Consider the following 18,299-nt stretch of genomic DNA (forward strand, 5'->3'; position numbering starts at 1 on the left):
GGTGTTATAAAGAAACAAAGTAAGTATAAACAAGGGTAAAAGAATACAGCCTTTCCCAGGTGGATCCCACCCTGGAAAACAGATGTTTCTGAAGGACTCTGGGAATTTTAACTCTCCTTTGAAGTTACAAGTAGCACTGGGTGTTGAAGGTTTAATAAATGGGGACAAAGGTCACCAACCAAAGCAAAGGAATATATATTAGGGGTCAATTGGATGGGTGTAGGTGGAGTGTCCTCAGGGAACTTAGGAGTAAATGTCAAATCAAGACTTGTGGATTCCTCATTTTGGTTTTGGTTTTGGTTTTTGTTTTGTTTGTTTTTTGTTTGTTTATCTAGGGTGGAGTAGGACAGACTCCTAGTGAAAGTTAGGAGACTACCCTCTGGCTCTGAAGTCTGCAGGCTAGTTAGAGAATAAATAGCCTATTATATCACAATTACCATCTAGTCTGTCTCTTGAGTGACCTTTTATATTTCAATGTTCACTTGGTAAAAGCTTAGTAGATAACACCCTAAGCCCTAGAATCAGAAATATCTAGGCTTAGATTTCAACTCTGTCAAATAACTTGCTGGTGACTATGGATAACTTTCTGAAATCTCAGCCTCTCCTTTACTATCTAAGTATAACCTACTTATTTACTTCACTCTTCCTCACCTAAGTATAACCTACTTATTTTCCCCTATGTATATTTTCTCTCTCTCTCTCTCCCTCTCCCTCTCTCTCTCCCTCTCTCTCTCCCTCTCTCTCTCTCTCTCTCTCTCTCTCTCTCTCTCTCTCTCTCTCTCTCTCTCTCTCTCTCTCTCTCTCTCTCTCTGTATATAAGGACATACATTCATGTCACAAGGTTCTATGAAAACCAAGTGAGGTGAAATATACCTGAGGAGGGATAATGTTCATTAAGTGCTAGTTGTAATTATTTTAGAGTCATCTTCATTTCTAAACTGAGCTATGGGGACTTTTTGCACTCACTGGTATTTATTTAAAATTTACTGCTCAATCGATAGATGTGAGTTAAATGATGTTTAATTGTTGGGGAAAATGTTTATGATGTGCCAAAAATATTTGTAGAGTGACACAAAATGCACTCATATCACATATGTCTATGGTAAATAATGATGCATTTTTCTAGTAAATGGATGTGTTCTCTGGTCAATGCTTCTGTTGTTGCTTTGTTACAAATTAAAAAGAAAAGCATAACCACCATTTTCAGTGATGAATGTTATAGGACTGATACAAGTTGTCAGATACTATAAAAGAAGGGTTAGAGAACTAGAAGTCAGCTCAGTCTTGAGCTTGATCACAAATGATATCAGGATAATGAGGTTCTCCATATACCCATATTTAAATCATTCCATGTCCCCAGATTCCCACCACTTGCCAGTCTGTGCCTATGTTAAGCAGTTTGGCAGATTTCTTCTAGAAGAAAGCAAGACCACATTTTTTTTTCTTATTGTTCAGGGGTATGGAACTCTTCTCTACTTCTTGGGACATAATAAAGTTACGGGAGTATTAGAACATCCCTTTCTTTGTTCAAGTAATTCTACACTCAAGGACTGGAGAATTCTCAAGAGGATTATGAAGGGTAAGGCTGTTTGTCATCACTAGAAAGGGGATTCTGATGGACTGAGAATTTGGACCTCAATGGTCTTCTGTGATTCACTGAATGAGTCAAGACTAGGTTGCAAAATCCACCAGCAATAATAGTAGCTCTGTCCTAAGGATGGAGACACACAGATTTAAACATACAAATTATGATAGCATAATCAAGAACAGACTGTAGTATTTTACTAATTTCTTTGCCCATTTCAATCCATAGTACATTCAGTTTTCATTGTACACACTCTAGTATCAGCTTTAGTCCTTATTGGCCCAGTAAGTAAAAGAATCTGAAAAGCAAAAAATTATGCACAAACACTATGGAGATAGATATTTTTAATTATTTTAATTAGTTTACATTTAATTAGTTTACATTTATTCTTTGAACTTTTTTACATAGTTTCAGCCAACAACAGAAGAGCACAGAATCCCAGCAAATACTTGTAACAAGAAAGTGGGTGGATGGCCAATCAGATAACAGATGTAGGATGTCCGATGTCTGGGAAGAAATAGCCATACCAAGTGCATGAATTTCTTGTCTTGCTAGATTATGATATTGCCCATGCATGGATAGCAAAACAAAAAAAAAAAAAGAGAGAGAAAGGAAGGAGGAAAATGATTAAAACAAAGCTCTTAGTTTCTCAGTTTGGACAACAAAGCATTATTTCCTCCTGATTATGAGCTGTGAATGTCTAGTCCAAGTCACATTCTAACCATTTCCTAGTAATTAGAAACATACGTATCTGCATAAGCCTCTGCCAGAGCACCTAGGTAGTTTACAGGAATTAGTAATCAGTACATGTGGTGGAAACACCTCCAGTGGGCAAGAGGCTTCAAAGGGCTTGGACCAGAGTAGTAAAGGAAGCTACCATACACATGAGGAGCAAAGACCTGGTTCTCTGAAGCCAGCCTCAAAACACTTACCTCTATTTGGGTTTACTGCTTCAAGTCTGAAGTGATTCTTGTTTCTGGCTACATTCCTCCACCTGAATCCCATCATTCTACGAAACACAGAAAAGAAACTGAATAAATACTCCACATATCACTAAGCCATCTGTATTAGAAAACATATAACCTATTCCTTTAATTTATTCCACTCTCACCCTCTAAGATCACTAAAGTTCAATACTATTATGCCAACTTGCAGAAGACTGTACCATGGTACAGTCTGTGCTCCTTCATGAAAACCTGAACACATGGATGGACCATAGAAGCTCTTGAATGGTATGCTACTTTATGCTTTTCAATAGTGGACTAGATATGGCTAGATTGTATTACAAAGCAAAACAAACATAACCATCTTACCTGGTATAAGAGAATCTGCAGAAACTTCACTAGATCTTGAACTCATGGGTCAATATACAGGGCAGATTCACCATAAAAAAATCTTCAAGTGTGGTCAGAGGTCCAGGATGAACCATTTCGGTTGCTGAAATAAAAGCTGAATTTCCATCAGTGCGTGACACAATTACTGGGAATTAAAGTATGCTGTCATGGCATAGGTTCTCTGGCTGGATAAATGGTGACTCCTTTTTATTTGATATCTCATTGAATAACTGGTCAAAAAAAACCAGGAGGGAACTTTGGTGTTTTTGTCCAAAGTGAAAACCTCAAGCAGGAAAACTTGTAGTCCTTTGAGTAATGACAGCCTAAACCTAGTTTTTCACATAAGCCTGTAATTGAGATTTGCTAACAGTGTCTGATCATATATCCCAACGATGAGGCTCTGCGTTAGAGCTAATGAAGCTGATTTGTACGAGCACTGTTTTCAGGCTGATGATTTTTAAAAAAAGATCTGTAAGGAAAAGATACAAAATAAAAACGCCTCTCAAATAAAGCATTCATACTAGGACATGACGAGGTGGGAGAGGATTTTCTCTCACCTACATCTGCTTCCCCTCAAGACAGTGAAGCCAGACTTAGATTTACTTGCTCTGCTATTAAGATGGTAGTAGAAGTAACTTTTGAGAAGGATGTCCAGAGAGAAGCTGAAGATATAGCTTGGGATTCACTTACATTGCTATGTTTAGGTTGTGTTTTTTTGTGTGTGTGTTCATCATTGTTTTCTTTGTTTTGTTAGATCTTTTTTGTGATGATGGTAATGGGGTTTGAACTCAAAGTGTCACACTTGATAGGCTGGTGCTGTGCCACTGAGCCATTCTTCCAGCCTTGTTTGTTTGTTTGCTGGTTACTTTTAGGGTAGTGTCACATTTCCCACCTGGTGGTGGGCTGGAGTCTTCATCCACATATTTCATTTAGTCTTTCATCCTTCCTGGGATCACAAGTGCATATCACCAAGTACAGAATCTCTCCATGGAGACAGAGTTCTGAGAACTTGTCTGCCCAGGCTAGCCTGAAGCTGTGGTCCATCCAATCTCAGCCTCCCATGTAGCTAAGATCACAGGTATGAGCCACCGATGTCCAGCTTGTTTTCATCATTTGATGGCATTATCCAATACTGAAAGAGAAACTCTTCCAACACAGTGGGTTCCACATAGAATGTGATGTGGAACAGACCCTCTGCCAAAGTTTATTTTAAAAAGTAAACTTCGGTTATATAAACTGCCAAGACTTGAGGGATCATGTATTACCACCAAACAATCTGAGCTACTGTAACTGAAACAGCAGCTTGAAAGAAACAATGGGTAGCTGAAAATGCTTCCATTTATATTGTATGTATATTAGTCAACACAGCTAGTAAGAAATTAAACATTGTTCATGTCCTTAATATTGACCATCTTTCTCCAACAGGTAACAAACTGAGAGCTTGTTCTGCCCATCCATTAGGAATATAACCAATTGACAAATTATGATTTACCACATACAATGTGACTCAATACTGATTATTTTCCCACTGCTAAAGAACCTATCAAACTCAAGGTAGTCAGATGGAATGAAAATAGGTCTACCATTATGTGATTACCCCTAAAATACACATGTGAGAAAATCAAATCATATATGAAATGAAATTTAACAGAGTGATAGGCTTATTGGCAAGTTGGGGGGAACTGAGTAGTCTTTGACTCTGCCCCATTCATAGCTCCACTGCAATGGAGAGCCACCCAGGGGCCAGTGGAGAGTCTATTTGGAAATCTCTAGGACTACACATTATCAGAGGTTTTCTGAGTTGGTAGGAAGAGTCTCTGAGTGTCTGTATGGTAGGGGTGAAAAAATCAGGGCAATAAAAAAAACATCCAGAAGTATCAATAAATGTGGGTAGCACACAATTATGTTCAATACTGCACCCCAAAGTTGTCATTTGAATTATTTCTTTGTTAGCTTTTTTTTCCCCCAGAGGAAATGATAAAACAGAAAGCAGTTCAGTAGGGAAAAGTAATGAACCAATGTCATGATGACATTTCTAGTTCTGTGGCAGGCTGAAAGAGTTAAAGTTAGACCAGATGTGGAAGGATAACAGATGGGTGAATTCCAATGACTTAAAACATTGGATAATAAAATGACCCAAGACTCTATTTGGAGAAATAGACCAGTTACTCTTAGGCTGTTTACAGACTTAGAAATATCACGATAAGCAAATGCAGGGAGTTCAAAGGAATGATTTAAAAAAAAATAAAAAGGACAAGTGGATAAATAATGACCCGATGTTGTTGCGAAAATGTAGTGTAACTCTTGCATGGTTAATATAAACAGAGATGACCTTTGATTTTGCTCAACTTTGGTCTTCAAGACAGGAAACAGTAACTGATCTTTATCAGAAAGTAGAATCTTCCACTTGCTTCTGCTGTAGTGACATTATGGTGTATGTCAGAGCATAGCAATGTTACTATCTTTTCCAAGCACATGCGGAAAGCCTGATAGGCAGTTGAAAGAGAAGCTTATCCTAGGCATATACGTTTTGTGTCACACAGACAGCTTAGGCAGCCAGAGTGGGAAGGCAGTGTATACAGGCAGGCGAAGAAATAGGGTTGGAGGTGGTAATCGGAAAGAAAGGGACCACAGCTATTTTCCAGGTCTATATTTGTTAACTCATCGTTTTCAACATTTAAGTGACCTTTAGTAATAAACATTAAATGTTTATTACTAAACATACAAATAAACAATCCTAAGAGCAATTGTTTTACGCATTAGGGTTACTAGTGAGTCCTATATTTTAGACATAGTACAAACTACAATATAAAGAATAGTTTACAAATTATACAATAATTTGCGTCAGAAAAGATTCAGACATCTGAATTATTATTTCACCATTTCCAATAAACTCAAATTCAATGTTTTTTTTTTCCTTTATAGCAAGTAGGGCCATACGAGGCCCTCAATATGTTTCATACATGATGAAACACACCCCTAGGGTTTTCTGTAGCCATCTGCCTATATTGGTAACTGTTTATGGACCATGGATGATTTTATAAATATCTAAATGATCCTTGGCAGAAGAAAGGTTCCTTACCCCTGAAAGTACACACACATTCTTCCATCTATACCAAATTTTAAAAATCCATGATCAACAAACAGGTCAGATAGTTCATAGCTAGCTGGGGTAATTGATGAACGTTTTCTCCACTAATCAGTAGGTATTTATTCAGCAGTTATTTTTATCAGCTTTTCTATTACAGGAAGTCACCTAAGTCGACCTTTCATTTCTTGCTGTAACATGTATTTGCCTGAGCTAGACTCCAAAATAGATCCTGAGCAGGAACAAACTTAGGTTGTTCTTACTTCTTAAATATTTCCCACTTTGAGTAGCACTTGCAGAAATCATCTTTATGCTTCTTTGGAGCCATAAAATAGAGGGCCATAATCCTATTTCACCGGACCTGTAATCAGCCAGAGAGAAAAGCTCCTGTGGGAGGAGCTTAGGTTCCTTTTTTGAGCTGCATCCCTGTGTGCATCCAATGATGGTACTAAGGATATTTTTCTTCCTTAAGCCTCTAGTCAGTCCTCCATTGTATGCCTTTAAATAGTAGAAACTTTCACATTGGAACCAGCTACTACTATTTAATTAAGCAATATTACTATGATCTTAATAACAGGGCAACAAACTTCTCAATAAAGGTTCAACTAGTACATATGTTAGGGTTTTGTGGCCAAAATGGGCTCTAAGTTTCTGTTTGCAATTAAAGAACTCTGCCAAAGTAGCATGAAAACAGTCACAGATATAAACAAATGGGTGTGTTCTAATAAAACTTTATTTATAAACACAGATGGGGAAAGGTGGTTCTGTCCTGTGTGTAGGAATTTGGTGACCCCTGATCTAAAGCAAACTGACACCCATGGTTATTGCAAACATTTGTCATCCTGATGAAATATCACTTATGGACAGTCTCTACTTTTCCCCCTAGACTTATGAAGGGGTATGAAAATTCAATAAGAGATAAAGGCTATTTTCTGAATAGGACTGTACTGTAGCTATTAAGAAAACTGATATTATTCTGATATTTCTTGCCCACAGGCACTTGTTCTCTGGTTACCAGCAATTGGTGTAAAAGTCACTCAGAAGAGATCTGTGTCTAGATTTTTTGAAATTGTTTTTTGTAACTTAGATAATGTGAGTCCATTTAACCTTCCTTATATACAACACACTCAAAGAAACTCTGAAGAGTACCTTAATGAACTTTCTTTTTTTTTTTTTTTTCTTTGTGCTTATGTGGTGCTGAGGAATCGAACCCAGGGCCTCAGGCATGCAAGGCAAGCGCTCTACCACTGAGCCACCTTCCCAGCCCTCCTTAATGAACTTTCAAGGTAAGTGTGTTTTCAAAGTCATAGTGAAATACATTGAGGCAAGGCTCTCACGTGCATGTGTGTGCAGGTGTGTTTGTGTGTGTTTTGCATTAACCAATGATGACCTGACTCTTCTTTCTGGCTTGAGACTTCTTAGTTCAGTCAAGAAGTCCAGGATTTGTGTTCCACTAACATTTCTCTTCCATGTAAAGTTTTTAGAATGGTATTGTTGATACCTCAAGAGGAGAGGATCAAAGGAAAACAAAAGACTAGAGCAGAAGAAATAGAAAGTAGGTTGATTCTCTGAAGTAGGCTGGATGGCTCCAATGGTCAGACCCAATGACCATGGCAGCCATGCAGGATAGCCCCAGAACTATGGATAGTCATCTAGAGAGAAAACCGCTTTCACTTGGCAGAACATTTGAATTTCTAGACCAATTCCTAATACCTGATTACCAAATGTTGGCTCAAGATAACTTTCTCATTTCTCATTATTCTACTATCTGCAAGGAATTTGAGGAAACTATGGCAGAGTTCCAAAGTAATCCATCAACAACCAGCAGAACACTTTGGGTAGATGAACTTGCCTGGTAGTAAGTCACAGTAAGCCACTTTCTTGGGAAACTGCATGAAAAGTAAATATGTGAAATCTATCTATCTATCTATCTATCTATCTATCTATCTATCTATCTATCTATCTATCTATCATCTATTTCTATTTCTGTCTATCTCTGCTGTGTGTGTGTTCACTTACATGTGCACGTGTTGGGGTCTGGCCTCTGGGACTGGTAGAAGAGGAGAAAGTCCTGACTTTAATGTGCAGATATGCTGACTCTCTATCTATGAATTATTTGAATCCTTGCCCAAACATGTGTTTGCTTTCATGCAGACCAGACCTTGTAAATCTTGGCATAATCCATCAGTGAAAGGAGAAATATACTGCCCTGTGTGTGGCTATACAATGCAGACAAAACTCTGCTGATGAAGTGTGAGGTCTCCTCCATTACCTGTCTTGGAGACAATAACTTTCCAACACATTGAAACTGTGAGAAACATTACTGCTAATGGCAAAGGCACAAATCTTTCCCAGTGCATGAAATGCCACCCCTTGGAGCAGTGCTCCTTCTAAGGTTTCTAAGATTCTTTTCGCGAGTACAGTCTTTTGTGCAGAAAGAGCTAACAACTGGCACTGGGTCACTTGAGAACATCTCCCCAGAACTTCTAAAGGACTTCTGAGGTGATTTAGCACATTCAGAGTGTAAATGAGAGAGTAACTTAAACCATGTGGATGTTTGGCTTCTCTTTCAAAACTACAGGAGAGTCTCTTTATATCATAGTTGGTTATTACATGGATTTAAGTAGTGTGTTGTGAGTTAAACCAGGTCCCCCTAAACCTAACAACTGCCTTCAGTAACATTAATACAACACAGTTAGAATGGAACACAAAAATATTAGACATTCCCTATCAGTTTGGCAAAGATCAAAAAATTGTGGGGAAAGCAGTGGTCTCTTACACTGCAGGTGGAACTTAATCGCAAACAACCTTTATAGTGGGTGAATTGGTCATATGCTTAAAGGCACAAAATCTTGAAATCTTTTTGTACAATATTTCTATATTCAGGGATTAAATATAGTAGAACATGGGACAAAAGCTCAATGCTTCATCAGATCATTGTTATGAGAGCAAAACTATGTAAATATTCTTTAAGTTCATCACTATGAAGTTGTTTAAATGGATTATATAGGTAGATATACATATGGATTATATCTATACAACTGTGAAATATTTTGTAGATGAAACTAACATTGCCATCTTCATGGGAAATCACCCTAGTCATTATTATTATGAGGCAAACAGGAAAAGAATAAAAGTCAAGTTTATAAAACATAATTAAGCAGGTTGAAGCAGATTATAAAATGTGTTTTGCATCCTATGTATATGGTGCACATTTGGCCCTATGCATATACATGTGTACCATGTACATCAGATGCAAAATCAGTTGCTTCAAAGAAACCTGGGAAAAGGTTTCTACTTTTTGTTCTTGCTACTTTTCATGGTTTTGATTTTTTCTCATGAATCTGTATTCCTTTTTATTATCAGAAAACAACAATAAAACGACATCAAATCAATGTAGATGATTTTCCTCTCTCTTGGCGCTTGCATTAAGATGTCCCACAGTGGATATAAAATGATTTGCATTTTCCCAATCAAAGCACCATCATGAAGCATGGGTACACAGGAAGAGGAAAGTTTGGGGTCTGTGGCCTGTTGCTACTTGGTGCATTAGCTGTTCCAAAGATAAAGGAATCAATAACTTGGCTCTAATAGCTTGTTAATCATCACTCTGAACTTCAGGTTTGCTTTTATAAAATGATCTGGAAACGGTAATAGCTTTTCTGTTGTATATTGCTTTGCTTTTTGAGGGTTTTATTAACGTGACCTCACTCATTAAGGGGCATGTCCATGAGCTCTAACTGCTGGCTATTATCTTCTATTTCAAACGTAGTAGCTCCTGTCAGAGAAAGGCACAAACTGTGGCCAGAGAATACAACGGGTACATTTGAAATGGACAAGCAAGAGCTTTATTTTTCTATGATTGGGCTACTGTTAGATATTTGATATAGTCCCTTTGCTAATTAACTGACCACGATGCCAATTTTTTGAGCATCATGCATTTGGTCCCTTGTCCTGTGTGCCTCAAAACCAGCAATGTTGGCTCAGATCGAATTCTTTCTTCCTCTCCTTCAGTTCTTGGATCCCTGGCTTGCTTTGGGAGAAACTTTTGTACTCTACATGAGGAACTTGAGTAACACAGTTCTTCTTGAGTTATAACCTGGCAAATTCCTACTAAACCAGTGGAAAAGAAATGTGTAGTCAAACATCATCAAGTGGCAGAAACTAAAGGAATGAAGGAACTTCTAAAGTTTTTTTTTTTGTTGTTGTTGTTGTTGTTTAAATGTTGAGTCTGTGGCTTGGGATTCACACAGCTCTCTTTTAGTGATTCTGGATGAGCTATTTGCAAAAGACTGCTGATAGAACCAAACTGAATCTTAAAGAGAAAATGGGAAAAAAAAAAAGAAGCTTGACGAGTTGAATATTTTTTTGTCTTTCAGACATCAAAATAAAGTAGTTTGTCCATAGAACAACAAACAAAAGCCCTTTCCCTGGAAGGAAGTGAAGCCAACAACCTCTATTAAGCCACCAAGGATCGTAACTTACCCTATCCCTACTGGGAATGACATGATCTTTGCCTTTTTCAGGTCAATGGCCACATTCAAAGCTCTTGGCATATGTGTATACAGTCTGTCCTGTTGGCTGGACATATACCCAGCATGAGTGGTAATGGGGAAACTCTCTACTCTGACCCTTATAAGATCACCTTACAGCTCAGCACTACCTGGGAGTGCTCTGACAGGGATCCATCTGTTGACTGCATGATCTTGCCTCTGGCCTCTGTGCCTTCACAGGTCATCTGTTTATGGATTATTAAAATAGAAGAGGTGTGTAGAGACAAGGAGCAATTTCGCCAAGGATTTTTCTGGACTAGGAAGAAGAAAAATGCATACATATGTGGAAGAGAAAAGATCTTTGTGTTATAATGAGGTCTTCTTATCAAGCTGTGCATGATAATTACTCTGATCTCTTATTTACCATGCATATAATATTATTAGAACTGGGGTTAAAATGCATTAAGTTCTCCAAAGATAAACATAACCCATGTGAAAATAAAACTTGATTATCAAAAGAATGAAGAAGTTAAAATAATTCAGATACATTTAGAAAGAACTACGTACTTTGGTCTTTTCCTTGGATCCCTTACCCTGCCTAAGAGTATTCAAGGAGAATTGGTTTAATAGGCCAATGTGACACGGTTCAGGTCCTCCTTACAAGTGATTTTAAGAAGTCAATTTTCATGATGCCCCTGAGAAGGAGAAGTTGCTTTGTTGTTTTGGCATCTGTTTTAAGAAATGCATTCACCATCTAAACATTACTATAAGAATAGTGACCTTGGCTGGAAGTGTAGCTCATTGGTAGATAACTAGAGCCTAGCTTGTGTGAAAGCTGGGATCAATTCTTACATAAAAAAGGAGGAAGGTCACCTCCAGCAGCAGATTTTACATCACAGTATGCAGACATTAACAAAGTTAAATGCCACAGAATCCTATACCTAGTTACTCCTTTACCCTCCCCCCAGCCCCACTGTAGTAGCAGAAGAACTAGGACAGATAACTCTCCATCTGTTTCTTCACAGTTTGAGGATCACAGTTTGAAGCCAGACTGGGCAGTGAATACCACGAGACCCTCATCTCCAATTAACAACACTTACCCCCTGCCCACCACCCCCCCAAAGCCAAAAGTGGATCTGTGTGACTCAAGTAGTAGAGTGTAGCCTTGGGCAAAGAAGCCGAGGTACAGTACCCAGGCCCTGAGTTCAAGTCCCAGTACAGGCAGAAAAACAAACAAAAAACCTAACTAAAACTGACCACCTACATTTGTTAATAGAATTGTTTGTAGTTCTATAATTGTGCTGTTTTGTAATAAATGTAATTACTGCAATATCAGCTGGTTTATATTCAAATACCTTGTATTTTAGCAATAATTATAAATGCAGTGTTTACTGCTGATAATTGGCTAAATTTTAGGGAGTTTTGTTTTTAAAGAACACATTTGATAAGTTTATCCTTTCAATAAGCCTTAAACTGCCCCAATAAGTAGCATATGGCAAGGTAGTCACAAACCACAAGCAGCTACTGAGAACCTGGGATATAGTGTCCAGTTGAGATGTGCTGTTAATCTATAATAATACTCAATTTCAAAGACTTAATATGAAAAACAGCAAAATACTTGTGATTTTTTCTTTTTTCTTTCTTTCTTTTTCTTTAAAAAAGTCTGACTGGGACTCAAACTCATTATCTTCCACTTTTGCTCATTGGCTAGCAATCTACCCACTGATTCATGCCTCCAACCCCAATTCTTGTGATTAAAAAAAAAATCATCATACATTGAAATGACAATTTTTTTTGGATTCAGAGGTCAAGTCAAGTAGAATGTTTTAACAATAAAGTAAAACCTGTATCTTTTTACCTTTCACATTTTACTTCTATTTTGAATAGGCTCACTACTGACAAACTAACTGAGCTGTTCAGCAGGTAGTTTTCCTCACAGTAAGAACGAGTAAGTAAGAATTAGTGTGTCACAAATCCTCAAAGAAACAACTGCCCAATAAATAAGTGGGCGAAAGACTTAAAGAGAAGCTTCTCTGAAGAAGAAAGAAGGATGGCCAATAGACACATGAAGAAATGTTCAACATCCCTAGCCATAAAAGAAATGCAAATCAAAACAACATTGAGATATCACCTCACTCCAGTTAGAACAGCAAAAATCAAGAACTCTAACAACAACAGATGCTGGAGGGGATGTGGACAGAAAGGAACCTTACTTCATTGTTGGTGGGAATGTAAACTTGTTCAACCACTTTAGAAAGCAGTATGGAGGTTCCTCAAAAGACTTCACATAGATCTCCCCTATGATCCAGCAATCCCACTTTTGGGCAAATGTTTACAAACAAGACCACACTAAAGCTACCAGCACAACTATGTTTATTGCAGCATTATTTACCATAGCTAAGATATGGAACCAACCCAGATGCCCCTCAGTAGATGAATGGATCAAGAAAATGTGGTATATATACACAATGGAATTCTATGCCTCCATCAGAAAGAATGACATTTTCCCATTTGTTAGGAAATGGAAAGGTTTGGAAAAAATTATATTAAGTGAAGTAAGCCAGTCCCAAAGAAGCATAGGTCCCATGGTTTCCCTTATTTGCAATATATAGTATAGGTATGAGTCAAGCGGAAAAGGTCAGATAATGTGATGTTAGGAAAATGAATCCTTAGATATGTATTTTAATGTTTTCGTTTCTTTCATGCATGTGTTTCTAACGCATTTATAAGATTATTTCTTTGTTGCTTTGTATGTCCCTCCCCCACAGTGTAACCCCCGCTTTCACTATATTTGATGTCAGTATAACTTGTGGAGGAGATGGGGACAAACAAGTCGTTTAAGGATTCAGGTGGACCTGTTGCAACAATGAGAAGTACAAAATGTCATGTCAAAACCAGCTTTACAATGTCGGTGTGGGGGGGGGAGGGGGGTGTAATTGGGTGGGGGGAGGGGGGAGGCGGGGAAGGGAGGTGAAGGGTAAACAAAGGAGGAGGCTGCAATGCTTGGTAAGAAATGTATGCATTATCCTGCCCATGTAATTGTAGCCCCTTTGTACAGTATGTTCTCAAATAAAATAAAATAAAATTAAAAAAAAAAAAAAAGAATTAGTGTGTCCAGCCACACTTCCACCTGCTGGGCAAGCTGAGACCTTCTACTTGCACCCTGACAGGAGACCAAGACTCACTTGTACCATAGCTTCATACCAGAGAACTTATTTCAGAATCATCTGGTGGCCTGGTTAAAACACAAATTTTGTTGGGCACTAACTCCAGAGCTTTAATTCAGGAATGCTCCTTTGAGACTCCAGAATTCGTGTTTGCTACATGTTTCCAAGTGATTCTGATTCTATTCATTAAGAGACTTCACCTGGAAGTCAAAGCCTTAGATATCTATCTGAATAATTCTCCCACTATACTAAGGAAGAAATGGAGGAAGGAAGGGAAAGGATAGAAGAGGAGAAGAGGGGAGAGGATCAGGGAGAAGAAATGAAGAGAAAAGAGGAGAGGAAAGGATGGAAGAGGAGGGATTTCTTGTTTCCTACTGGTTAAAGCATTGCCAAATTCAAATATGCCAAATTCAAATATTGCTTATAATTTGTACTTAATTTTGTGCACCCTAGGTCTCTTCCTATTCCCTTTAGATAAATCAAATCTGACTTTTATAGAATATGGTCCCCGCATAAACACATTCCAGCTAGCAGACGGAGTCAAGGCCAGCTTTGTTCTCACACTTTCTTTGAGTAGTCGCTTTCATTGGCTGAGTAACCTACCATCCATGTTAGTTCATCTGCTACGTGCTTTTACTCCTTTGCCATCCACAGGTGGTATGGCTTTGTGGAGCACAGCTAAAGATGAATATTCACATCATTTCCCATTGATGAAACTGGCTCAGCATTGTGGAAGGGTGACTGAGGACATAGGTATGAAACATATCATGACACTTTCCTCATTATATTTTTCCCATAACTGTCCTTTCCAAGAATAAAGATGTCTAGGATGTCACATAGTTTAGGAGAGGTAAGGGAGGAGTTATTTATAAACCAGAAAGTTCTAGAAGATTTGATCTCAGTCTAATTTTAGATTCAGAGATGACTATAAGGTGGAAGGAGACCTGTAATTTGTTTAACATAACAGCTTTATGAGGGGATCAGAGCACACACACACACACACACACACACACACACACACACACACACACACACACACACACTCAACTTAGAACTTTTCTGGTATTGATATCTCCATCTCCTTTCCCTGGCTTTTTGGCCTTGCTTCTCTGTATTAGGATTTTACCTGAAATAGCAGAAGAAACACAAGACCAATCTGTTCATCTTGAGGTTGACTATTGGTTCACACCACCTCAATTCATAAGCAAGAATTCTCTGGATGCTTCTTTTTTTCTTCTTCTTCTTTTTCTTTTCTTTTTTTTTTGTCAGTCATGGGCCTAAACCCTGGGCCTGGGCACTGTTCCTTAGCTCTTCAGCTCAAGGCTAGTGCTCTACCGCTTGAACCACAGTGCCACTTCTGGCTTTTTCTGCTTATGTGGTGTTGAAGAATCGAACCCAGGGCCTCATGTGTGCAAGGGAAGTACTCTACCACTGAGCCACCTTCCCAGCCCTTCCCTGGCTTCTGAGGGCAATGATTTTCCCAGCATATTTTCCTCTTTCTTGCCATTTTTTTTCTTTTTAGCAATTCTAAGTACTGACTTCATGGAACAACTTTGCAAAAGCTTTATACAGTCACTTAATCAGATTGCTCTGGTAGTTCATGAAGCAGCCTTGTCAGGTTGAAGGTTAGAAGAGAAATGCAACATGAATCATGTTGCAGATGCCTGAAACTTACCCTCCTACATCACACCTGCAGAGAGAAAAGAAAATTTCTAACATAATCTTGGAGAGCTTTTTATTTTGTTTTATTATTTTTCAGACTATCTAAATCTCAATTTGCTCTTTTCTATATTAGTTTTTCTCTTCTTGAACCAGAACAGTATTACTGGTGTGCTAGAAAAATAAAGTTCTTGAAATTTTATTTTACTTTTTATTATCTTTTAGTAGTTGTACAAAAGGGTTTCAATTTGACATGTCAGTTTACGAGCACAATGCATTTAATCATTGTCACCCCTTCCACATGCCCTCCCATTTGTCCGACTTCATCTATCCTCTCAATGAACCAAGTTCAGTTTTCACCTCTGTACATTGAATAGTATACCTACAAAATATATATGTTTGAACCCTAAAAGTGTTTAGGCTACTATTCAGAATAACAGAATCAATTAATATTAAGATTTAACAAATGCTTGTCCTAAAACAAAATTGAATACCGAAGATCAATGACTTAAATGGGTAAAACTAAAGTTCAATTCAGATTAAGGAGTCCAGGAAATCTCACCCAAGCCTGATTCGTGCAAGAAACTCTTGAGGCTGAAGAGGAACGGTGGAAAATAGTTATTCTACCCATAATTTTTTAACCTCACAGATGTCATACCTAAACCTGGTGGATTTATTTTTTGTAAACCAGAATTATATATATTTGTCCCTCATAGGATGGATCTTAAATTATGTTAATCTATCCTTAGATTTTTGTATAACTTAGATGTTATGTACAAAAAGTATTGTTAGTCTGAGTTTTCTTTTCACCAAGAATAAATTAAATCATAACTACTACTTATTGCTCAGTGCCAGCCCTATTTCAGTTAAAGCAAACCAAAGCCTTCTCATTTGTGTTTAAAAAGCTTTTTGAAGTTAAGCTTTGACACCCTGAGTGGCTTAGTTTTTTTTTTTAATTGCTGTTAGCTGTGTAACCTTTCTTTTTATTATTTTACTTTTGAATTAGCTTGCAGTATAGTTTTTATTGTTAAAGTAAAGCACTGGTGGCAATGGTTTGAAGGGTTTGGATTCAGAATCAATGTATTTACACCTACTTCAGTCATCATGGTACAGTGCAGCTTAGCAAACAGGAGTTTTCTACATAATTATTTTGCAAAAGAAACCAATGTTATCACTTCTGGTTTGGGAATTAAACAATGGGGAAATCTCCCAGAAGTAGAAATCATCCTGCATAACTCAACTACCTATCCACATAGGATAATATCCTGTCTTGCTCTTTGGTTACCACCAAAATCTTTGTCTGAGTCAGAACAGATACAAATTTGTACATGATCATCTTTCTCTGCTCTTTCTGGTGTTTATCTTGCTTATGTTCTATTCTTTGAAGACACTTTCATCTGTTTTCCAAGATGACAGCCAATTTATCTGCCTCACTGATCCATGCAAATGAAATAATGTGGACAAAAAGGCTTAATGGGTTCCTCTTCGGGGAACAAACTTTCTAATCATCTGCAAATCAAAGGAACACATTAATGATCAGAATTTCAGACACTGAGGAAGGAAACAGGAGTGACAATTTTTAAATAGCCCGTATTACTTTCTCTCTTGGATACAATGCCTTATAATTTGTTTTAAACACTCTTAATTCTAGGACAATTTTAGATTCACAGAAAAATGTACAAATGACTCCAATATATCTCCAAACTACTGTTTATAAGACCTTATATAACTAGATATGTTTGTCACAAGAAATGAACCAATTTTGACACATTTAAACATAATTTATGCTTTATTCAGATTTCCTTAGTCTTGGCCTAATGTCACTATTTCTGTTCTATAATAAGGATAAAAATAGTATGTCACAAGACTACAGGAGCATGAAAATTCAAGACAATTTCCAGGATCTTATCTATAATACTACTGTATATCAGTGGTATCTCTTTAATCTAGTCAGATGCTTTCTTTTTAAATAAGTTGTTTATTGTGAAAATACTGTACAGAGGGGTTACAATTACATGAACAAGGTAATGAGTACATTTCTTATCAAGCATGTTGCCTTCTCCTTTATTTTCCCCCTATCATCGCTTCCCTCCCATCTCCACAATTACACTCCCCCACCACCCCCATTTTTCGACATAGCATTTTGTACATCTATCTCATTGTTGCAATGGGTCAACCTGTATGTTGCTTTTGCTTCTTATCAATATCAACATAGTCTGAATGAATAATCAAGTACATTAGATATCTATGCATGATTTGCAATGACTGAGTTATTTATAATTGAGTAATTATATAAAATATTACAACCAACAATCTATTGTTAAAGATTTAAGGTATTTCTAAGTATTTACTATCATAAATACTTTGAGATGTAGCCTCACAACTACACAAACAATTGCTACTAAGGAGAAATTCTTAGAGTTGGATGGCTAGCTGGATGGCTAAATAAACAAACACAGGTTTGACTTTTTGACCCATCGGATGGAGTAAACCAAATAAATGGAGTATGGGGCCTGCAGGGTAGGTTCACATGGGTAAGCAACTTAATTACTCTATTTCCAAATTTTAAAGATAATAGGATAACAATGTCAACAATGAGAACAACAGTACCTATGCATACACATATGAGACATTGTATATACACAATATATAAGTATGTGTGTGTGCATAAACATACTCCTGTACCCACACATATATTGCCAGTATTTTCCACTAAAACAGAAACAGTTGTATGTGTGAGACAGTGATAGATAGATGAGAGAATTATTATGAAGAATTGGCTCATGTGATTATGTAGACTCATAAGTTCCATGATCTGAAGTTAGTCAGAGACTCAGAAGTGGATGATGGAGTTCCAGCCCAAGTCTGAAGGCCTGAGAACCATGACTCTTAAGACTCTAGATCTAGTGTTTCTGCTTGAGTTTGAAGGCCAAAGATGAAAGTCTCAGATCAAGGTAGTTTCTGTCAAAACAA

The 18,299-nt window shown here is 37.5% G+C and overlaps 1 protein-coding gene and 1 long non-coding RNA gene across 4 annotated transcripts in view; both read right to left on the reverse strand.

Moving 5' to 3' along the window:
* Positions 1–18,299, reverse strand: part of Nrg1 (neuregulin 1) — a 1,056,971-nt gene that overhangs the window by 309,092 nt on the left and 729,580 nt on the right. The window lies entirely within an intron of this gene.
* On the reverse strand, positions 2,058–3,016 carry LOC138823013 (uncharacterized). Its single transcript, XR_011370713.1, has 3 exons — positions 2,899–3,016; positions 2,518–2,594; positions 2,058–2,136 (listed from the first exon to the last, which is right to left on the reverse strand). It is a non-coding gene; the product is annotated as an uncharacterized lncRNA (long non-coding RNA).

This window comes from Dipodomys merriami, unplaced genomic scaffold (genome assembly GCF_024711535.1).
Source record: "Dipodomys merriami isolate MVZ:Mamm:240054 unplaced genomic scaffold, mDipMer1.0.p SCAF_12, whole genome shotgun sequence".
Classification (NCBI taxonomy): Eukaryota; Metazoa; Chordata; class Mammalia; order Rodentia; family Heteromyidae; genus Dipodomys; species Dipodomys merriami.